This window comes from Mobula hypostoma, chromosome 2, assembly GCF_963921235.1.
Source record: "Mobula hypostoma chromosome 2, sMobHyp1.1, whole genome shotgun sequence".
Lineage (NCBI taxonomy): Eukaryota > Metazoa > Chordata > Chondrichthyes > Myliobatiformes > Myliobatidae > Mobula > Mobula hypostoma.
In genome coordinates, this window is record NC_086098.1 from 77,982,161 (window position 1) to 78,005,827 (window position 23,667).

A 23,667-nucleotide genomic window follows, 5' to 3' on the forward strand; every position below is an offset into this window, starting at 1 on the left:
ATAGCTGTATCATGGAGAGCATTCTGACAGGCTGCACCATTGTCTGGAATGGAGGGCGGGGGGGGTGCGGCACTACTACATAGGACTGAAAGAGCTGCAGAGCATTGTAATTTTAATCGGCTCTACCTTGGGTACTAGCCTACAAAGTACCCAGGACATCTTCAAGGAACGGTGTCTCTGAAAGGCAGCGTCCATTATTAAGGATCCACATCACCCCCACAGGGCATGCCCTTTTCTCATTGTTATCATCAGGTAGGGGGTACAGAAGCCTGAATGCACAAACTCAGCAATTCAGGAACAGCTTCTTCCCCTCTGCCATCCGATTCCTAAATGGACATTGAACCCATGAACACTACCTCACTTTTTAAATATATATATTTTCTGTTTTTGCATGATTTTTAATCTATTCTCTCTCTCTCTCTCTCTAAAAATAGGTTTATTTATTTATTTATTACTTTTTTTTCTTCTATATTATGATTGCATTGCACTGCTGCTGTTGGATTGACAAATTTCACAACACATGCCGGTTATAATAAACCTGATTCTGATTCTGAAATATGCTCAATGACTTGCCCTTCACAGCAGCCTGTAGCAATAAATTCCACAGATTCACTACCTCCTGGCTAAAGAAATTCCATTTCATCTTTGCTAAATATACATCCCTCCATTTTGTGGCTGCGCCCTCTGGTCGCAGACTCTACCACTAAAGGAAACATCTTCCCCACATCCACTCTATCCAGATTTTGCAATATTTGATATGTTTCAATGAGGTCCACCCCCATTCTCCTAAACTCCAGCAAGTACAGACCCAGAGCCATCAAACACTCCTCATGTGTTAACACTTTCATTCCCAGCATCATTTTTGTGAACTTCCTCTGGAGACTCTCCAATGACAGGATATTCTTTTTTCGATAAAGCGCTTCAAACTGCTCACAGTTCTTCAAGAGCAGATTGAACAATGCCTTATAAAGCTTCAGCATCTCATCTTTGCTTTTATATTTTAGTCCTCTCGAAATGAATGCTGACATCACATTTGCCTTTCTTACCACCAAATCAATCTGCAAGTAAAACTTCAGGGAATCCTGCACAAGGACCAAAGTACTTTGCACCTTAGAATTTTGAATTTTCCCCCCTTTTGGAAAATACACCTTTAGTCCTTCTACCAAAGTGCATAACCATGTACTTCCCTACATTATATCCCATCTGCTACTTTTTTGCCCATTCTCCCAGTCTATCTCAGTCAGTCTGCAGACTCCCTGCTTCCCCAGCACTACTTTCTCCTCCACCTATCTTCATATCATCCACAAACTCGGCTACAATGATAGCAATTCTGTCATCCAAATCATTGATATCTAAGATGCAAAGATGCGGTCCCAATAATGACCCCTGCAGAATATCACTAATCACTAGCAACCAACCAGAAAGGCCACCTTTATTCCCACTGTTTGCCTCCTACCAATCTTCTATCTAAGCTAGTATCTTTCCTGTAGGACCATGGGCTCTTATCCTGATAAGCAGCCTCACAGCGACACCTTATCAGTTGCCTTCTGAAGATCCAATCACGCCGATCAAAAGACCCAGATCACCCCGGTGTCAGGCACACAGCATGAAAACACACTCCCTTCATTGGATGGCTCATATTCCAAAGCACCCGCATCACTAACCATAACCCAAACACTGCATCTACAGAAAGACCATTACATTACCAGCGAAAACTTTCCCAGTAGTGCAACCTTTCCCAGGGTGTTTCACAAGCAAACAACATCCACTGACTCTCCTTTCTCTGTCCTACCAGTTGTTTCCTGAAAGAATTCCAACAGGTTTGTCAGGCAAGATTTTCTTTTAAGGAAACCATGCTGACTTGGACCTATTTTATCATGTGCCTCAAAGTACCCCAAAACCTCATCTTTAATAATACACAAACATCTTCTCAAGCACTGAAGTCAAGCTAATTAGCCCAAGATTTTCTTTCTTGTACCCCACTCCCTTCTTAAACAGTAGAATGACATTTGAAATTTTCCAGTCCTCCAGAACCATCCCAGAATTTAGTGATTCTTGAAATATCATCGTTAATACCTCCACAATCTCTTTAGCAAACTCACTCACAACCGTGGTATGTAGTCCATCCAGTCTAGCCGACTTACCTACCTCCAGACCTTTCATTTTCCCAACCACCTTCTTCTTAGTAATAACACCTACACTTACTTCTGCCCCCGACACGCTCAAATTTCTGGCATACTACTGGTGTCTTCCATAGTGAAGACTGATGCTAAATATTTATTAAGTCCATCTGCCATTTCTTTGCCCCCGTTACTACCTCTCCAGTGTCATTATCCAGCAATCCGATTTCCCCTTGTGCCTCTCTTTTAATCTTTGAAAAAAATTTGGTATCCTCTTTTACATTAGCCAGCTGATGGCGTAGTGGCATCAGCGCCGGACTTCAGAGGGAAGGCTCCCAAGTTCAAATCCAGCCGGCTCCCTTACATGCTTTCCATCTGTGCTGGGTTGAGAATTGAGCTAGCAACTCGGCCTTATAAAAATAAGAAAGCCTGCTAAAAACATGCCATCATGACAGCGCCCCGATGACTCCACTTGGAGTTAAGGGCTTTCTTCTTCTTTTACATTATTGGATAGCTTATTTCATATTTTTTCTCATTATAGCATTTTTATGTTCCTTTTTGTTGGTTTTTAAAAGCTTCCCAGTTCTCTAACTTCTCAAGATAACAAGAAAAGTAACAACTCTTCCCAGGAAATGGCTAATTTTAAAGTGATTGGAGTAAAGTATAAAAGTATAGTGGTGGGGTATTAGAGATATTTTTTTTTTACAGAGTGCTGTGTGCCCTGCCAGAGGTGGTGGCAGAGGCAGATACATAAAGGAAATTTGATCTCAGAGTGGGTCAAAGGACTGGCACAACGTCACGGGCTGAAAGGCCTGTACTGAGCTGATCGACTGGCACAACGTCGCGGGCTGAAAGGCCTGTACTGAGCTGTTCGACTGGCACAACGTCACGGGCTGAAAGGCCTGTACTGAGCTGATCGACTGGCACAACGTCACGGGCTGAAAGGCCTGTACTGAGCTGTTCGACTGGCACAACGTCACGGGCTGAAAGGCCTGAACTGAGCTGTTCGACTGGCACAACGTCACGAGCTGAAAGGCCTGTACTGAGCTGTTCGACTGGCACAACGTCACGGGCTGAAAGGCCTGTACTGAGCTGTTTGACTGGCACAACGTCACGGGCTGAAAGGCCTGTACTGAGCTGTTCGACTGGCACAACATCACGAGCTGAAAGGCCTGAACTGAGCTGTTCTATCTGTCTATGTTTATTTTCTGATGAGGTTTTTTTCACAAGACAAAGGAGCAGAAGTAGGCCATTTGGCCCATCGAGTCTGCTCTGCAACTCCCCCATGAGCTAAACTATTCTCCCATCTAGTTCCAATTTCCGGCTTTTTCCCCATATCCCTTGAAACCCTGACTAATTAGATGCCTATCAATCTCCTCTTTAAACACCCTCAATGATCGGGCCTCCACAGCTGTATGTGGCAATGAATTCCACAAATCCACGACCCTCTGGCTAAAAAAAGTTCTCCTCATTTCTGTTTCAACTGGGTACCCTCTAATTCTAAAACTATGGCCTCTTGTCCTGGAGTCACCCACCAATGGAAACAACCTTTCCACATCTACTCTGTCCAACCCTTTCAACATTCGAAATGTTTCTATGAGATCCCCTCTTATTCTTCTATACTCGAATGAATACAGTCCAAGAGCCGACAAACGTTCCTCACGTGTTAGCCACTGCATTCCAGGAATCATCCTTGTAAATCTTCTCTGAACTCTCTCCAACATCAGTGCATCCCTTCTAAGATAGGGGGCCCAAATCTGCACACAGTATTCCAAATGAGGTCTCACTAATACCCCATAGACCCTCATCAACACCTCCTTACTCTTATTCACTGTACCCCTTGAAATGAATTGCAAACATAGCATTTGCTTTCCTTACCGTCGATCCAACTTGGTGGTTAACCTTTAGCGTATCCTGCACGAGGACCTCCAAGTCCCTTTGCACTTCTGATTTTTGAATTTTCTCCCCATCTAAATAATAATCTGCCCGATTATTTCTTCTTCCAAAATGTACAACTGTACATTTCTCAACATTGGATCTCATCTGCCATTTTTTTGCCCACTCTCCTAAACTGACCAAGTCTCTCTGCAACCTTTCCGTTTCTTCTACACTTCCTGCTCCTCCACCTATCTTGGTGTCATCTGCAAACTTAGCCACAAACCCATTTAATCCATAATCTAAATCATCGATATACATTGTAAAAAGAAGCGGCCCCAACACCGACCCCTGCGGAACACCACTAGTAACTGACAACCAATCAGAATAGGATCCCTTTATTCCCACCCTTTGCTTTCTGCCTATCAGCCAATGCTCCACCCATTCCAATATCTTTCCTGTAATTCCATGGGCTCTCATCTTATTAAGCAGCCTCTTATGCGGCACCTTATCGAAGGCCTTTTGAAAATCCAAATACACAACATCCACAGCCTCTCCCTTGTCAATCTTATTTGAGATTACCTCAAAAAATTCCAATAGGTTGGTGAGGCAGGATCTTCCCTTCATGAAACCATGCTGGCTTGGGCCTATCTTATCATGCATCTCGAGGTATTTCATAACCTCGTCCTTGAGGATGGATTCCAATATCTTTCCAACTACCGATGTCAGACTAATAGGTCCGTAATTTTCTTTTTGCTGCCTCCCTCCTTTCTTAAATAGCAGAACTACATTTGCGACCTTCCAGTCCTCCGGAACCATGCCAGAGTCTATTGATTCCTGGAAGATTATTTCCATTTTTGGGATCAGCTGTTCAGAGAGATTGAACTTGGTTGGGACAGTCCAGCATTTTAGACTCTCATGCCTCCATCTCATTATCTATTTATTTTAATACCCTTGGATTAATACTTGGAAACGTTTTGTCATCCAGTGAGCTTCCAATATCTCAGTTGTACTTTCATCTGTTGCAATCCAGATGGCTGACCACTCTTAGAAAAGAACCATAGAAACCATAGAAAAACTACAGCACAGAAACAGGCCTTTTGGCTCTTCTTGGCTGTGCCGAACCATTTTCTGCCTAGTCCCACTGACCTGCACACGGACCATATCCCTCCATACACCTCCCATCCATGTATCTGTCCAATTTATTCTTAAATGTTAAAAAAGAACCCGCATTTACCACCTCGTCTGGCAGCTCATTCCATACTCCCACCACTCTCTGTGTGAAAAAGCCCCCCCCAATGTTCCCTTTAAACTTTTCCCCCCTCACCCTTAACTCTACCGATACCCATCATAATTTTATATACCTCTATCAAATCTCCCCTCATTCTTCTACGCTCCAGGGAATAAAGTCCTAACCTATTCAACCTTTCTCTGTAACTGAGTGTCTCAAGTCCCGGCAACATCCTTGTAAACCTTCTCTGCACTCTTTCAACCTTATTTATATCCTTCCTGTAATTTGGTGACCAGAACTGAACACAATACTCCAGATTCGGCCTCACCAATGTCTTATACAACCTCATCATAACATTCCAGCTCTTATACTCAATAATTTGATTAATAAAGGCCAATGTACCAAAAGCTCTCATTATGACCCTATCTACCTGTGACACCACTTTTAGGGAATTTTGTATCTGTATTCCCAGATTCCTCTGTTCTACTGCACTCCTCAGTGCCTTACCATTAACCCTGTATGTTCTACCTTGGTTTGTCCTTCCAACGTGCAATACCTCACACTTGTCTGTATTAAACTCCATCTGCCATTTTTCAGCCCATTTTTCCAGCTGGTCCAAGTTCCTCTGCAGGCTCTTAAAACCTTCCTCACTGTCTACTACACCTCCAATCTTTGTATCATCAGCAAATTTGCTGATCCAATTTACCACATTATCATCCAGATCATTGATATAGATGACAAATAACAATGGACCCAGCACTGATCCCTGTGGCACACCACTAGTCACAGGCCTCCACTCAGAGAAGCAATTCTCTACCACCACTCTCTGGCTTCTTCCATCGAGCCAATGTCTAATCCAATTTACCACCTCTCCATGTATACCTAGCGACTGAATTTTCCTAACTAACCTCCCATGTGGGACCTTGTCAAAGGCCTTACTGAAGTCCATGTAAACAATATCCACTGCCTTCCCTTCATTCACTTTCCTGGTAACCTCCTCGAAAAACTCCAATAGATTGGTCAAACATGACCTACCACGCACAAAACCATGTTGACTCTCCCTAATAAGTCCCTATCTATCCAAATACTTGTAGATTCTGTCTCTTAGTACTCCCTCCAATAACTTACCTACTACCGACGTTAAATTTAGCAGCCTATAATTTCCCGGATTACTTTTTGATTCTTTTTTAAACAACGGAACAACAGGAGCCACTCTCCAATCCTCTGGCACCTCACCCGTAGACAGCGACATTTTAAATATTTCTGCCAGGGCCCCTGCAATTTCAACACTAGTCTCCTTCAAGGTCTGAGGGAACACTCTGTCAGGTCCCGGGGATTTATCCACTTTAATTTTCCTCAAGACAGCAAGCACCTCCTCCTTTTCAATCTGTACAGTTTCCATGATCTCACTACTTGTTTTCCCTAATTCCATAGACTTCATACCAGTTTCCTTAGTAAATACAAATGCAAAAAACCTATTTAAGATCTCCCCCATTTCCTTTGGTTCCGCACAAAGCCGACCACTCTGATCTTCAAGAGGACCAATTTTATCCCTTACAATCCTTTTGCTCTTAATATACCTGTAAAAGCTCTTTGGATTATCCTTCACTTTGACTGCCAAGGCAACCTCATGTCTTCTTTTAGCCCTCCTGATTTCTTTCTTAAGTATTTTCTTGCACTTCTTATACTCCTCAAGCACCTTATTTACTCCCTGTTTCCTATACATGTCATACAACTCCCTCTTCTTCTATCAGAGTTGCAATATCCCTTGAGAACCAAGGTTCCTTATTCCTGTTCACTTTGCCTTTAATCCTGACAGGAACATACAAACTCTGCACTCTCAAAATTTCTCCTTTGAAGGCTTTCCACCTACTGATCACATCTTTGCCAGAGAACAACCTGTCCCAATCCACGCTTTTTAGATCCTTTCTCATTTCTTCAAATTTGGCCTTCTTCCAGTTCAGAACCTCAACCCTAGGACCAGATCTATCCTTGTCTTGTGGCATCTGTGACTGGGAAAATGCTAGAAGTTATTTTTAAAGTTATTATAGGAGTGTACTTGGCAAGCATTCAAGCTAACTAGGCAAAATCAAATGGCTTTATGAAAAATAAATTATGGGACATACAGTGAGCTAGTTACACTCAGGTGCAGGACACAGGAAACGGGGTGAAAGAGTTCAGAAGCCAGTGCAGAGCAGGCCATCCCCCTCAGCAACAAGTATATCACTTGGGATACTGTTGGGGAGGGTTGACCTAGCAGAGGATAGTCACAGTGGTTGGGTCTCTGTCGCTGAGGTCGGCTCTGTGAATCAGAAGGGAAAAGGAGAGAAGTGGCGTGCTGTGGTGATAGGAGATTTTTCAGGGGAATGGACAGGATGTCCTGTGGGTGAGAATGAGAATGCCGGAGAGTATGTTGCCTCCTGGCTGTCAGGCATGGGACATCTCTGATTGAGTCCTCAGCATTCTTTAGTGTGAGGGTGAACAGCCAGAGGTCATGGCCCATTTAGGTACAAATGACATGGGTAGGACAAGTGAAAGGAATCTGCACAGGGAGTTCAGGGAATTTGGTGCTAAGTTAAAGGGCAGGAACTCCAGAGTTGTGATCTCAGGATTGCTACTCATGCCACATGTGAGTGAGGCCAGAACTAGGAAGATTATACAGTTTAATAAATGGCTAAAGAGATGGTGTAGAAGGGAGGGCATAAGAATTTTGGATCATTGGGCTCTCTTCCAGGGAAGGTGGGACCTGTACAGATGGGACAGTTTGTACCTTAACTGGAGGGGGACCAGTATCCCAGCAGGAAGGTTTGTTCATGCTGGACAGTGGGGTTTAAACTAGAGCTGTAGGGGGATGGGAACCAGTGTACCAGAGCAGTTAGTGGAGGTTGTGGAGCCAGACCTAGTAAGACCTCAGAGAAAGTCAGGAAACAAAAGATTGAGCATGGTGCAGCTAGAGTCCTGACTGCGTATATTTTCAATGCAAGGAGTATCATAAGAAAACCAGATGTGCTCAAAACAGGAATCAACACCTGGAATTATGACGTTGTAGCCATGAGTGAGACTTCGTTGCAGGAGGGGCTGGACTGGCAGCACAATATTCCAGGGTTCCATTATTTTAAACGTGATACAGCAGGTGGGATTAAAGGAGGAGGGACGGCATTACTGGTCATGGAAAATGGCATGGCAGTGCTCCATCAGGACAGACTGGAGAACTCAACTATGAGGCGTTGTGGGTGGAAAGGAAAAATAAAAAAAGTATGTCCATGTTAACAGGGCTATATTACAGGCCACCCAATAGTCCTAGGGATTTAGAGGAACAAATTTGTAAAGAGACTGCAGACTGTTGCAAGAAACACAAAGTCGTCATAGTAGGTGATTTTAACTTTCCACATATTGACTGGGAATTCCATACTGTAAAAGGACAAGATGGGATGGAGTTTGTCAAATGTGTTCATAAGACCATAAGACCATAAGATATAGGAGCAGAGGTAGGCCATTTGCCCATTGAGTCTGCTCCGCCATTTAGTCATGGGTTGATCCAATTCTTCCAGTCATCCCCACTCCCCTGCTTTCACCCCATACCCTTTGATGCCCTTTAATCAGAACCTATCTATCTCTGCCTTGTACACCTAGTGATTTGTCCTCCACAGCTGCACATGGCAACAAATTCCACAGATTTACCACCCTCTGACTAAAGGAATTTCTTTGCATCTCAGTTCTAAAAGGATGTCCTTCAATCCTGAAGTCCTGCCCTCTTGTCCTAGAATCCCTTACGATAGGAAATAACTTTGCCATGTCTAATCTGTTCATGCATTTTAACATTCAAAATGTTTCTATGAGATCATCCCCCCCCTCATTCTCCTGAACTCCAGGGAATACAGCCCAAGAGCTGCCAGATGTTCCTCATACGGTAACACTTTCATTCCAGGAATCATTCTCATGAATCTTTTCTGAACCCTCTCCAATGTCAGTATATCCGTTTTAAAATCATCGTCATCATCATCATCATCAGGTGCCATGCCCAGTTTGAGCTTTGACTGCCACGGCCCACAAACTCCTGTTTTGGGTCAAGTGGATCAATTCATTGGTATTCATTTCCAGTTATCTGGCCGCTGTCTCCATCATCATTTGTCTTGGTCTTCCTCTTGCTTTCTTTCCTTCAATCTTTCCCATAATTACCATGCATTCTAACTCCTCTTTCCTAATCACATGTCCAATGAAGTTACATTGCCTTTTCATGATCTCATACATTATTCCTCTTTTTGTGTTTGCTCTGTTCATGACATCCTCATTAGATATTCGTTTCCTCCATGATATTCTTTACATCCTCCTCAAAAACCACATTTCTGCTGCTTCAGTTCATTTCCTCATGTTACTAGATATTGTCCAACATTCTGATCTATATAGCATAACTGGATAAACGTAACATTTCAGTACTCTGAGGCGGGTTGTCATGCCTAGTTAAGTATTGGTCAGTATATTCTTCATTCTCGTAAAGGTGTCTTTTGCCATCCCTATTCTTCTTTTGATGTCCAAGTCACACCTGCCATCTGATGTCACCCTGCTTCCTAAGTAGCAAAAGTTCTGTACTTGTTTTATGTCTTCCCCGTTTATTCTTTCCAAAATAAGGACCCCAAACCTGCACACAATACTCCAAGTGTGGCCTTATAGAGCCTCAACATCACATCCATGCTCTTATTTTCTATACTTCTCGAAATGAATGCCAACATTGCATTTGCCTTCTTCACAACTGACTCAACATGGAGGTTAACCTTTAAGGTATCTTGCACAAGGATTCCCAAGTCCCTTTGCATTTTGAATTCTCTCCCCATCTAAATAATAGTCTGCCTATTTAGTTCTTCCACCAAAGTGCATGACCAAACATTTTCCCACATTGTATTTCATTTGCCATTTCTTTGCTTATTCCCCTAAACTATCTAAGACTCTCTACAGTCTCTCTATTTCCACAACACTACCCACTTCTCCACCTATCTTTGTATCATCAGCAAATTTATACTTTATACTTTATATTTAGCCACAAATCCATTAATACCGTAGTCCAAATCATTGTCATATGTCGTAAAAAGCAGCAGTCCCAACGCCAACCCCAGAATAGGTTCCCTTTATTCCCACTCTCTGTTTTCTGCCAACCAGCCAATGCTCCATCCATGCTAGTAACTTCCCTGTAATTCCTTGAGCTCTTATCTTGCTACACAGCTTCATGTGCGGCACCTTGTCAAAGGCCTTCTGAAAATCCAAGTACACCACATCTACTGCATCTCCTTTATCTACCCTGCTTATAATTTCCTCAAAGAATTGCAGTAGGTTTGTCAGGCAGGATTTTCCTTTCGGGAAACCATGCTGGCTTTGGCCTATCTTGTAATGTGTCTCCAGGTAGTCTGTAATATCATCCCTAACAATCGATTCCATCAACTTCCCAACCACTGATGTCAGGCTAACAGGTCTATAGTTTCCTTTCTGATGCCTCCCACCCTTCTTAAATAGCGGAGTAACATTTGCAATTTTCCGGTCATCCGGTACAATGCCAAAATCTATTGATTCTTGAAAGATCATCGTTAATGCCTTTGCAATCTCTCCAGCTACTTCCTTCAGAACCCAAGGGTGCATTCCATCAGGTCCAGGAGATTTTCCCCCCTCAGACCATTAAACTTCTTGAGCACCTTCTCAGTTGTAATTTTCACTGCACAAGCTTCACTTCCCTGACACTCTTGAATGTCCAGTATACTGCAGACATCTTCCATTGTGAAAACTGATGTAAAATACGCATTCAGTTCCTCTGCCATCTCTGTATCTCTTATTACAATATCTCTAGCGCCATCTTGTATTTGTCTTATATCTACTCTCAACTCTCTTTTACCCCTTATATACTTGAAAAAGCTTTCAGTATCTTCATGACTGTTTCTTTCATCAGATCGTAGAAGTCCCAATGAGAGAGTGTGCAATACTGGAGCTACTATTCGGGGTTGAGGCAGGGCAGGTGTAATTGGCGCTGGGGAGAACTTTGCATCCAGTGATGACAATGCCATTAGTTTCAAAATAAATATGCAAAGAAGTAGGTCTGGCCGACATGTTGAGATTATACAGTGGAGAAAGGCCTAATTTGATGGTAGCAGATATGATCTTGCAAGTGTGGATTGGGACAGGCTGCTTTCTGACAAAGGTGTACTTGAAAGTGGGAGTCCTTCAAAAACAAGATTTTGAGAGTACAAAGCTTGTATGTGCCTGTCAGAATAAAAGGTAAAGATAACAAATGTAGGGAACCTTGGTTTTCAAGAGATTTTGAGGCCATGATTAGGAGAATAAAATAAGTACATAACAGGTATAAGTACATAGGGACAAATGAGGTGCTTCTGGAGTGTAAGAAATGCAAGGGAACACTTTAAAATAAATCAGGACACTCAAAGAAGGCATGACGTTGCTCCAGCTGACAAGGTGAAGGAGAATCCTGAGGTATTCTACAGGTATGCCAGAATCAAAAGGGTTACAAGCGACAAAAATGGTCCTCTGGAAGACCAGAATACTCATTCATGTGTGGAGCCGTAGCAGATGGGAGAAATCTTAAATACATTCTTTGCATCTGTATTTACTCAAGAGATAGATACAGACTGTATAGGAGTGAGGTAAAGTGGCATCAACTTCATTGGCCCCATACAGATTAGAGAAGAGGAGGTGTTTGCTACCCTGAAACAAATTGGGGTGGATAAATCCTCAGGGCCTGACAAGGTATTCTCTTGGATTCTACAGGAAACAAGTGCAGAAATTGGCATGGCTCTAGCAGAGATATTTAAAACATCCTTAGTGACGTGGGAGGTACCAGAGGATTGAAGGATAGCCAATGTTGTTCCAGCATTTAAGACCATAAGATTTAGGAGCAGAATTGGGCCACTTGGCCCATCGTATCTGCTCTGCCATTTCATCATGGCTGATCTAATTTTCTTCTCAACCCCAATCTTCTGCCTTCTCCCTGTATCTCTTCACACCCAGACCAATCATGAAGTTATCAACCTCTGTTTTAAATATCCATAAAGCTTGACCTCCACAACTGCCTGTGGCAAAGAATTCCACAGATCCACCACTCTCTGGCAAAAAAATTTCTCCTCATCACCATTCTAAAAGGATGCCCTTTTGTTCTGAGGCTGTGTCTTCTGGTCTTAGACTTACCCACCAAAGGAAACATCCTCTTCACAACTGCTATATCAAGACCTTTCACCATTTGATAGGTTTCAATGATGACACCCATCATTCTTCTGAACTCTAGTGAATACAGGCCCAGAGCGATCAAATGTTCTTCATATGACAAAACACCCAATCCTGGAATCAATTTCGTGAACCTCCTTTGAACCCTTTCCAGTTTCTGCACATCCTTTCTAAGATAAGGGGCCAAACTTGCTCACAAAACTCCAAGTGAACCCTCACCAGTGCTTTATGAAGCCCCAGCATTATATCCTTGCTTTTATATTCTAGTCCTCTTGAATTGAATGCTACCATTCCATTTGCTTTCCTCACCACAGACTCAACCCGCTAATTAACCTTAAGGGAATCCTGCACATGGACTCCCAAGTCCCTTTGCACCACAGTGTTTTGTACTTTCTCTCCACTTAGAAAATAGTCTTCTACCAAAGTGCATGATCATACACTTCCTGATGGTGTATTCCATCTGCCATTTCTTTGCCCATTCTCCTAACCTGTCCAAGTCCTTCTGCAGCCTCTCTACTTGCTCAAAACTACCTGCCCCTCCACCTATCTTCACATCAGCTGCAAGGTTTGCAACAAAGCCATCAATTCCATCTTCCGAATCATTGACAAAACAACTCGGTTCCAACACAGACCCCTGTGGAACACCGCTAGTCACCAGCAGCCTGCCATAAAAGACTCCCTTTAATCTCACTCTTTGCCTCCTGCCAATCAGCCACTGCTTTATCCGTGCTAGAATCTTTTCCGTAATACTATGTGTTCCTAGCCTGTTAAGCAGCCTCTTGTCAAAGGTTTCTGAAAATCCAAGCACACATCAATCGATTCTCCTCTGTCTATCCCGCTGTTATTTCATCAAAGAATTCCAACAGTTTTGTCAGGCAAGATTTTCCCTTGAGGAAACCATGCTGAAAATAGCCTAATTTATCATGTGCCTCCAAGTACCCTGAGACTTCATCCTTAATATTCAATTCCAACCACTGAGTTCAGACTAACTGGAATATAGTTTTCTTTCTTCTGCCTCTCTCCCTTCTTGAAGAGTGGAGTGACATTGGCAAGCATCCAGTTTTCCGGAACCATCTCAGAATCTAGTGATTCATGAAAGATCATTAATAATGCCTCCACGACCTCTTCAGCCACCTCATTCCGAACCTGAGGGTGTACACCATCTGGTCCAGGTGACTTATCTACCATCAGACCTTTCAGTTTCCCAAGAACCTTCTCTGGAATTATGGTAACTTTACACACTTCATGACCCTTGACATCTGGAAATTTTACCATACTGCTAGTGTCTTTGTGTCTTCCACAGTGAAGACAGATGCATAATACTTATTCAGATCATTCACCATTTCATTTTCACCCATTGCTACCTCCCCAGCATGATTTTGCAGTGGTCTGATATCCACTCTCTCCTCTCGTTTACACTTTATGTATCTGAGGAAACATTTGGTATCCTCTTTAATATTATTGACTATCTTACTTTCGTATTCCATCTCTACCTTAATGAAGTTTTTAGGTGCCTTACGTTGTTTTTTAAAAGCTTCCCAATTTTCTAACTAATTTTGCTCTATTATATACCCTCTCTTTGACTTCTCATGTTAGTCGTGGTTGCATGGTTGTGTCATCTTGCCTTTAGAATACTTCTTCCACTTTGGAATGTAAATATCATGTGCTGACCAAATTGCTTCCAGAAATTCCATCCATTGTTGCTCTGCCGTCATTCCTGCCAGTGTTCTTTTCCAATCAGTTCTGGCCAACTCTTCTCTCATGCCTTTGTAAGTCCCTTTACTCCACTGTAATACTGATACATCTGACTATAGCTTCTCCTTCTCAAATTTCAGGGTTAGCTTGATCATATTATGATCATTTTCCCTCAGGGTTATTTTACCTTAAGTTCTCTAATCAATTCTGGTTCATTGGAAACCTTCTGTAAGGGTGTTTATGGCAATGCCAACCACAATGGAAACCCTTCTGTAAGAGTGTTTATGGTCATGCCAACCACAATGGAAATCATTCTGTAAAAGTGTTTATGGCAATGCCAATCACAATGGACATCCTCCTGTAAGAGTGATCATGGTAATGCCAACCACAATGGAAATCATTCTGTAAGGGTGTTTATGGCAATGCCAACCACAATGGACACCCTTCTGTAAGGGTGTTTAGGTGAGCATGAACCACAATGGCAACCCTTTTGTAAGGGAATATAAGGGAGTACCAACCACAGTTGGAACTCAGCTCTCCAAGACAATCTATAAACACTTCTGCAAATCAGGATTAGCAGTCTATGAAGCAGGGGCTAAAATAATTCCTCCAACAGCACAGCTAATCTTTAATTTACTTTGAAAATATTTGCTTTTCTGAACACTCTATTCACTGTGGTGAATGATTTAATTACATGATACTCAAGTTGGTAAATTTGATGTTAAGTGGAAAGTTTGATGAGTAATTCCTCACCAAAGTGATTACAATCTACCCCTTATATTATATCAAGTTGGGGCTGGAAATTTTCCTGTACAGAATCCATAAATCGCCACCAAAACTTCCAGTTTCCAAACAAAAATTAATTCTTACAGAATTTACTTTATACTTTATTGTCACCAAATAATTGATACTAGAGCGTACAATCATCAGAGCGATATTTGATTCTGCTCTTCATGCTCCCTGGAGTAAAAATCGATAGTAAATATTAAAAATTTAATTATAATTCATCAATAGAAAATAGAAAAGGGAAAGTAAGGTAATGCAAAAAACCAGGAGGCAATTTCTGGATATTTGGAGGGTACGGCCCAGATCCGGGTCAGGATCCGTTCAGCAGTCTTATCACAGTTGGAATGAACCTGCTTCCACATCTGGCCATACAAGTCTTCAAGCTCCTGAGCCTTCTCCCGGAGGGAAGAGGGACGAAAAGTGTGTTGGCTGGGTGGGTCGTGTCCTTGATTATCCTGGAGGCACTGCTCCCACAGCGTGCGGTGTAAAGTGAGTCCAAGGATGGAAGATTGGTTTGTGTGATGTGCTGGGCTGTGTTCATGATCTTCTGCAGCTTCTTTCAGTCTTTGACAGGACACCTTCCATACCAGGTTGTGATGCACCCCAGAAGAATGCTTTCTACGGTGTATCTATAAAAATTAATGAGGGTTTTACGGGATAGGCCAAATTTCCTTAGCTTCCTCATGAAGTAAAGGCACTGGTGGGTCTTCTTGGCAGTGGACTCTGCTTGGTTGGACCAAGGCAGATCATTTGTGATATTGACCCCAAGGAACTTAAAGATTTTGACCCGCTCCATTTGTGCACCACCGATGTAAGTGGGGTCATGCAGTCCGCTACTCCTTCTGAAGTCAATAACCAATTCCTCCGTCTTGTTGACATTGAGGGATAGGTTATTGTCTTCACACCATGCCACCAGGTTCTTAATTTCCTCTCTGTACTCAAACTCATCATTACCCTACAATTGTTGTGTCATCAGCAAACTTATATATTGAGTTTGATGGAAACTTGGCTACACAATCATGGGTATACAGTGAGTACAGCAGGGGGCTGAGTACACAGCCTTGTGGGGCACCGGTGCTCAGAGTGATTGTAGAGGAGAGCTTGTCCCCTATTTTTACAGCCTGGGTCCTGTCTGTGCAGAAGTTGAAGATCCAGTTACAGATCTGAGTGCTAAGGCCTATGTTCCGGAGCTTAAGAATCAGTTTATTTGGAATGATAGTATTAAAGACAGAGCTGTAGTCAATGAAAAGGAGCAATACATATGTGTCTTTATTCTCCAGGTGTTCTAAGGAGGAATGTAGGGCCAGAGAGATGTCATCTGCCATTGACCTGTTGCTCCGGTAGGCGAATTGCAAAGCGTCGAGGTTGACTGGTAGGCTGTGGTTGATGTGTGCCATAACCAATCGCTCGAAGCACTTCAAAGCAATTGATGTCAGAGCCACAGGTCGATTCTCATTCAGGCATGCCACCTTGCTCTTCTTCGGTACTGGCATTATCGTTGCCTTCTTAAAACACGAAGGGATCTTAGACGGAAGCAAGGAGCAGTTGAAGATGTCAGCAAACACTCCAGCTAGCTCGCTTGCACAGGCCCGGAGAACCCATCCCGGGACGCCATCTGGGCCCACCACCTTCCTTGGATTTATCTTCAGGAAGGCGCTTCTAACGTCCTCCTCGATGAGGATGAATCTCGATGCCACCAGGTCCGGTTCATCCGGAGGGAGTGGAACGCTCCTCTTCTGTTTGAATCTTGCGTCAAATACGTTAAGTTCGTCAGGAAGAGAAGCGCCACAGTTATTGATATTCCCAGCCTTTCCTTTGCGCCAAGTGATCTCATTTAGACCCTGCCATAGTCTGCTGGCATCCCTTTGGTTAGCCTGGGCTTCCAACTTGGCTTGTTATGTGTTAAAACCAAATATGTAGCCAGAGAACTAAATGAGTTTACCAAGGACAATGCTGGCTATTTAAGCAATTCACTTTGGAAAGTTGACATGCCATCCTTTTCTATTGACACTTATAAAACAGTACAGCAATGCTTTATTGGGCAATATAGCAGCAAAGTAAGGCAGTATGTTAGCATAACAGTTAGCGTAATGCTTTACAGCACCTGCAATTGGAAAATTGGGGTTCAGTTCATATCGATGTCTGTAAGGAGTTTGTACTTTCTCCCCAGGATCATGTGGGTTTCCTCCAGGTGCTCCAGTCTCTTCCCAAACTCCAAAGATATGCAAGTTAGATTTAATAAGTTCCGAGAGCGCTATGTTGGCAGTGGAAGCATCCTTGGACCGTGTTGGCTATTGATTCAAATGAAGCATTTCACTGTATGCTTCGATATACATGTGACAATGAAAGTTAATCTTTATCTTTTTATCTTCATCTTTATTAATTTCTAATTAATAAAAGCAATAACCCTTTTATCCTTGTTGACAATACAATTTGAAATCCAGTGCCTACAAACTACACATTACCATTGCGGGAAAATCTTCTGTATCTCCGCGTATAACATGGGATTCAGTTTGAAAAAGTCAAGATAGGGGAAGTAATGATAAGACTGGTTTTCTAAGAACATAACTTCTCTTGTCCTGGAATAAATTATGAAATCAAAATATTAATGACATTGAGAGAATTCCCAGAGAAAAAATGATTGAAAGTGTAAGTTCCTGTTCCTGTCAGTGTAATTATCCCTTGTCCATTCCTACGAATCTTATGTTAGCTGCAACCGTTAGACTATTGTAATGGAAATACTGTGATTCATTGAAGAATAGATATTCGTATTTGCCTTGATCCTTTTAAAATGAATGATGATACATCTTAACTGTTACTCTTCTGGATAATTCAGCAATGAATGAGATAAATCAGCTGGCTAAGTGGTGTTGCACTCAATGTCAGCAATATTATAGAGGTCTGTAGCAGTGTAATAATTAGCGTGACACAATTACAGTTCAGGATCTTGGAGTTTGGAGCTCATTTCTGGTGTCCTCTAGAAGCAAGTTTGTATGTTACTTTCCATGTGTACTGGTTCCCTCCAACAGTTCAAAAACATACCACTAAGTAAGTTAATTGGTCATCGTAAATTGTTCCACGATTAGGTTGGGCGGTGAGGCCAGCCTAAGGTGAGGTGCTGTTCTACACTGCATCTCTAAATACTGTACAAATAAAACAAGGAATTAACTCTAAACTTCAGGAAGGGGAAGATGAGAAAACAGGCACCAGTCCTTATTGAGAGGCGGTCAACAGAAGAAAGGGTGAGCAGCTTCAGGCTCCTGGGTGTTAATTCCTGAGCGTGCAATTTCACTCACCATCACTCTGAATTGATTCACTTTCAAGGACTCTTTACAATGCACTTTCTCCTGAATTACCATTTTTTTGGACAGGTTGTCTTTTCGTCTTTGTCTGGTCATGCTGTTATTCATAAAATCATATTGTATTTATATTATATTGTCCTGAAAAAGGGTCTCGGTCTGAAACTTGTTTATTAATTTCCATAGATGTGGCCTAACCTGCTGAGTTCCTCTAGCATTTTGTGTCGTGTGACATTGCACTTATTTAGTTCCTGTAAATACAAGAAAATGAAAATGCAACATGACATTCTTTGATAATAAATTTAAATTTTGAACTCTGATACAATCATGAACAAGGCATGCCAACAACTCTCGGGAATTTGGTATGCCACCAAAGATCTTGCAACTTGCACTCTGACTGGTGGGAAGCTGCAATGTACAGGATTGCAACAGGCTGCGGCAGGTAGTAGACTCAGCCAGTTCTGTCAGGGTACAACGACCCCCATCAGGGACATCTTCAAGAGACAGCACTTCAGTCCATCACAAATGACCCTCACCATCGGTGACATGCCCTCTTCCCATTACAATCATCAGGGAGGAGATACAGGAGCCTAAATACTCACTCAACAATTCAGGAACAGCTTCTTCCCCTCCATATGGCCCCTGTGGTATGGAGAGAAGGCAGGTACAGCGTTCTGAGTTGGATGATCAGCCATGATCATACAGAATGGCGGTGCAGGCTCAAAGGGCTGAATGGCCTACTCCTGCACCTATTTTCTATGTTTCTACGTTTCTATATTCTGTTCCCTCTGGTCCTAGACTCCACCAGTGTAGGAAACATCCTCTCAAAGTCCACCCTATCTCAGCCTTAAAGATAATGAAGTTCATTAAAGATTAGCTTAATTTGTCACATATACATTAAAACATCGAAACATACAGTGAAATGTGTCATTTGCATCAGTGACCAACACATTGTTCTGGGGGCAGCCCGCAAGTGTCACCTTGCTTCCGTCACCAACATAGCATGCCTACAACTCCCTAACCCTCACCCATACATGCTATGTGGAATGTGGGAGGAAACCAGAGCACCCAGAGGATACCCAGGGGAGAAATGTACAAACTCTTTACAGACAGCAGCCGGATTCAAACCATGATCTTACAGCTGCCAATGTAGAGTGTAGCACTAACTGCTACACAATGGTTTTGCTATTGAGTTTAAGAAGCATCATTTAACAAGATCCAAGCAACATACATCAAAGTTGCTGGTGAACGCAGCAGGCCAGGCAGCATCTATAGGAAGAGGCGCAGTCGACGTTTCAGGCCGAGACCCTTCGTCAGGACTGTTGCTTGAATTTCCAGCATCTGCAGAATTCCTGTTGTTTGCATTTAAATTTAACAAGATAGCAGCTTAGATGCTTAATTCAATATATAAACTAAACTACATAGGCATGGAAACAGCTGTGTGCTGTCATTTGTTAACCAAGTTCTTGCACTTTTATGTATTTATGGCTTTCTCAGTTTCAACAAGAAGCAGTTTGTCAATCTATATGTTAAAGGGTGATGAATGACAGGACCAAGGTGTCACAATCACAGATTCGGCAGTGCAGCAGATACGGCAATTATGCTTATGAATATGCATGTATCAGCTAATTATTATTTAATTGTGATGGTACTTAACTCCCTTCTTTTCGCCGTAGTGCTTGTTGAGACTCGAGTAAAGCACAGTAACGTTTTGCTGTCTGCTTGCGTTCGGCCTTGCCTGAGAAATTGGACTGTCGAGTCAACTGACTCTGAAGACTAGCGGTATTCATTTTATATTTAATTATTCCTTTCATCTGCAGTGTTGGCTTTGTTTTCCATTTGAGAGTTTTAGTTAATAGCCCTGTTTGGCTGAGCGTTTATTGTTTTCTTTTCCCCCTAAGTCTGTTCGTATTAAAGTCTGTGAACTATCAACCCGCTTCAGTGTCTCTTGCTCCACACTTGGGCCACATCGGAACATAGTGACATAAGGATCTTAAAGAACAATTGAAAATAAGGAAATAATATCAAAGTCACAGTCCAAATTTATAGTCATATGCACGATTGAATGTATGCACTGGAGTAATGAAAAACTTATCTGAAGCAGCATCTGTGATGGAATAAGTGACTGTGGACAGGGTACAGAGTATAGTGTAGGGAATTGTGTGGTCATGCACTTTGGCCAAGTTGGTCGACAATATGATACAAAGGTACTGTACATGGAGGGTCAAGCTCTGTTAAGGAAACAAGGAGCCTGCAGAAGGATTGGCACACGAAGAAGTGGCACATGGAATATAGTGTAGGCAAAGAGTGGGAATAAACGGGACCTTTTCAGAATGGCAGGCGGTGACTAGTGGGGTACCGCAAGGCTCAGTGCTGGGACCCCAGTTGTTTACAATATATATTAATGACTTGGATGAGGGAATTAAATGCAGCATCTCCAAGTTTGCGGATGACACAAAGCTGGGTGGCAGTGTTAGCAGTGAGGAGGATGCTAAGAGGATGCAGGGTGACTTGGATAGGTTGGGTGAGTGGGCAAACTCATGGCAGATGCAATTTAATGTGGATAAATGTGAAGTTATCCACTTTGGTGGCAAAAATAGGAAAACAGATTATTATCTGAATGGTGGCCGATTAGGAAAAGGGGAGGTGCAACGAGACCTGGGTGTCATTATACACCAGTCATTGAAAGTGGGCATGCAGGTACAGCAGGCGGTGAAAAAGGCGAACGGCATGCTGGCATTTATAGCGAGAGGATTCGAGTACAGGAGCAGGGAGGTACTACTGCAGTTGTACAAGGCCTTGGTGAGACCACACCTGGAGTATTGTGTGCAGTTTTGGTCCCCTAATCTGAGGAAAGACATCTTTGCCATAGAGGGAGTACAAAGAAGGTTCACCAGATTGATTCCTGGGATGGCAGGTCTTTCATATGAAGAAAGACTGGATGAACTGGGCTTGTACTCGTTGGAATTTAGAAGATTGAGGGGGGATCTGATTGAAACGTATAAGATCCTAAAGGGATTGGACAGGCTAGATGCGGGAAGGTTGTTCCCGATGTTGGGGAGGTCTAGAACGAGGGGTCACAGTTTGAGGATAGAGGGGAAGCCTTTTAGGACCGAGGTTAGGAAAAACTTCTTCACACAGAGAGTGGTGAATCTGTGGAATTCTCTGCCACAGCAAACTGTTGAGGCCAGTTCATTAGCTATGTTTAAAAGGAAGTTAGATATGGCCCTTGTGGCTACAGGGGTCAGGGGGTATGGAGGGAAGGCTGGGTTCTGAGTTGGATGATCAGCCATGATCATAATAAATGGCGGTGCAGGCTCAAAGGGCCGAATGGCCTACTCCTGCACCTATTTTCTATGTTTCTATGTTTCTATGAAATGTATGGTCTTGCACTTTGGTAGAAGGAATAAAGGCATAGACTATTTTCTTATCAGGGAGTGAATTCAGAAATCGAAGGGGCAAAGGGGCTAGGTAATCCTTGTGTAGGAGTTCCCAAACGTTAACTTGCAGATTGAGACAATGGTAAGGAAGGCAAATGCAATGTCATTTCGAAAGGACTAGAACATAAAAGCAAGGGTATAATGCTGAGGCTTTTTAAAGGGATTGGTCAAACTGCATTTGGAGTACTGTGAGTAGTTTTGGGTCCTATATCTAAAAAAGGATGTGCTGGCATTGGAGAGGGTTCAGAGGAGGTTCATGGGAATGATCTCTGGAATGAAAGGGTTAATGTATGAGGAAAATTTAATGGCTCTGGGTCTGTATCTGCTGGAGTTTATAAGAATGAGGGGAGATCTCATTGAAATCTATTATACATTGAAAGGCCTAGATAGAGTGGATGTGGAGAGGATATTTCCTGTAGTGGGAGAGTCTGGGACCAGAAGGTACAACCTTTCAAACAGGGATTATGAAGAATTTCTTCAGCCAAAATAGTGAATCACTGGAATTCATTACCACAGATAGCTATGAAGACCAAGTCAATGAGTATATTTAAAGTGGAGGTTGATAGTTTCTTGATTAGTCAGGGTGTCAAAGGGTACGTTGTGAGGAGAAGGCAGGAAATAGGATTGAGGGGGTTAATAAATCATAATACATGGAATGGCGGAGCAGACTGAATAGGCTGATTGACCTAATTCTGCTCCTATGTCATATGGTCTTGTGGTCTTGTGACTGTGACAAAATGGGTGGGAGAAGGAAATTCTCTGTAAGTCTTTTTAGTTGCAAAAATGTCCACAACCCAATCATTCCACCAAATGTAAGGTAAGCTTTACAAATACAGGAGTTTCTTGTTAATTTTTTTGCTGATTGTCATCTGCACGAGTACGTGCAGGCACAAGTGCAGTGAAAAGTATGCTTTGAGCAGCATCACAGGCAACATCAGTTATTATACACATAAATTATACACAATTTCACTCTGGCTTTTAAACTTTATTCTACATTGTTATTATTTCACCTTGTTGCACCTCAACGCACTGTAAAATCATTTGATCTGTCTGAAGAGTTTGCAAGACAAGCTTTTCACTGCATCACAGTATATTTGACAATAATAAACCAACATCAATTATTACAAGAAAGAATCCAAACCAAACAAAATAAACAAAAATTATTGTGCAAAGTGATCAAAGTGGCCATGATGTTGCTAAACTGTAGTGATTAGGGTTTTGCTGAGTGGTTGAAGGAAAGTAGCTGTTCTTTAACCTGTTGGTGTGTGACTTCAGGCTTCTGTACCTCCCGCCCGATGGTTGCTGCCCAGATAGTGGGGACCTCTGATGATGGATGCTGCCTTCTTGAGGCAGTATCTCCTGTAGGTACCATTGATGGTGAGGTTATATTTAACCAGTAAAACAAGTGAAGGTGGGTACATTCTGCAATGGGCTATGAAAAATCTGAGAGTAGTTTACAGATGTCACTTGAAATATTATTTGAAAATGAGAAAGGACTTACCGGCAAGGCTTCCTAATCCGTTCTTTTAATAAACACAGGAGTCAGACTATATCAGCTGCTGGGGTTTTCTGTCTGCTTGTGTACACTGTACAAACAGAACGAAAATTCCTTGCTTACTTTGTGTTAATTGTATTATGTGGGAACAACATGTTCTGAATTATGATGGTTGAATAAACGTGAAAATCTCATTTGGTGTGAAAAGGTATGGTACATACAATTGATGAAAAATTTCCTGGGTGTTAACATCTTGGAAGGTCTATCCTGGGCCTAACATATTGATGTAATCACGGAGGAGGCACACCAGCAGCTCTACTTCATTAAGAGTTTGAGGAGATTTAATATATCACCAAAGACTGCAGTCAATTTCTACAGATTTACAGACTACAGGAAAGAGAAGTCATGAGAACACACAACAGACTTTATTGAGGGGTCAGAGATGGAAAAGGTGAGCTACTTCAAATTCCTGAGTGTCAATGTCTCAGAAGATTGATGCTGAACCCAT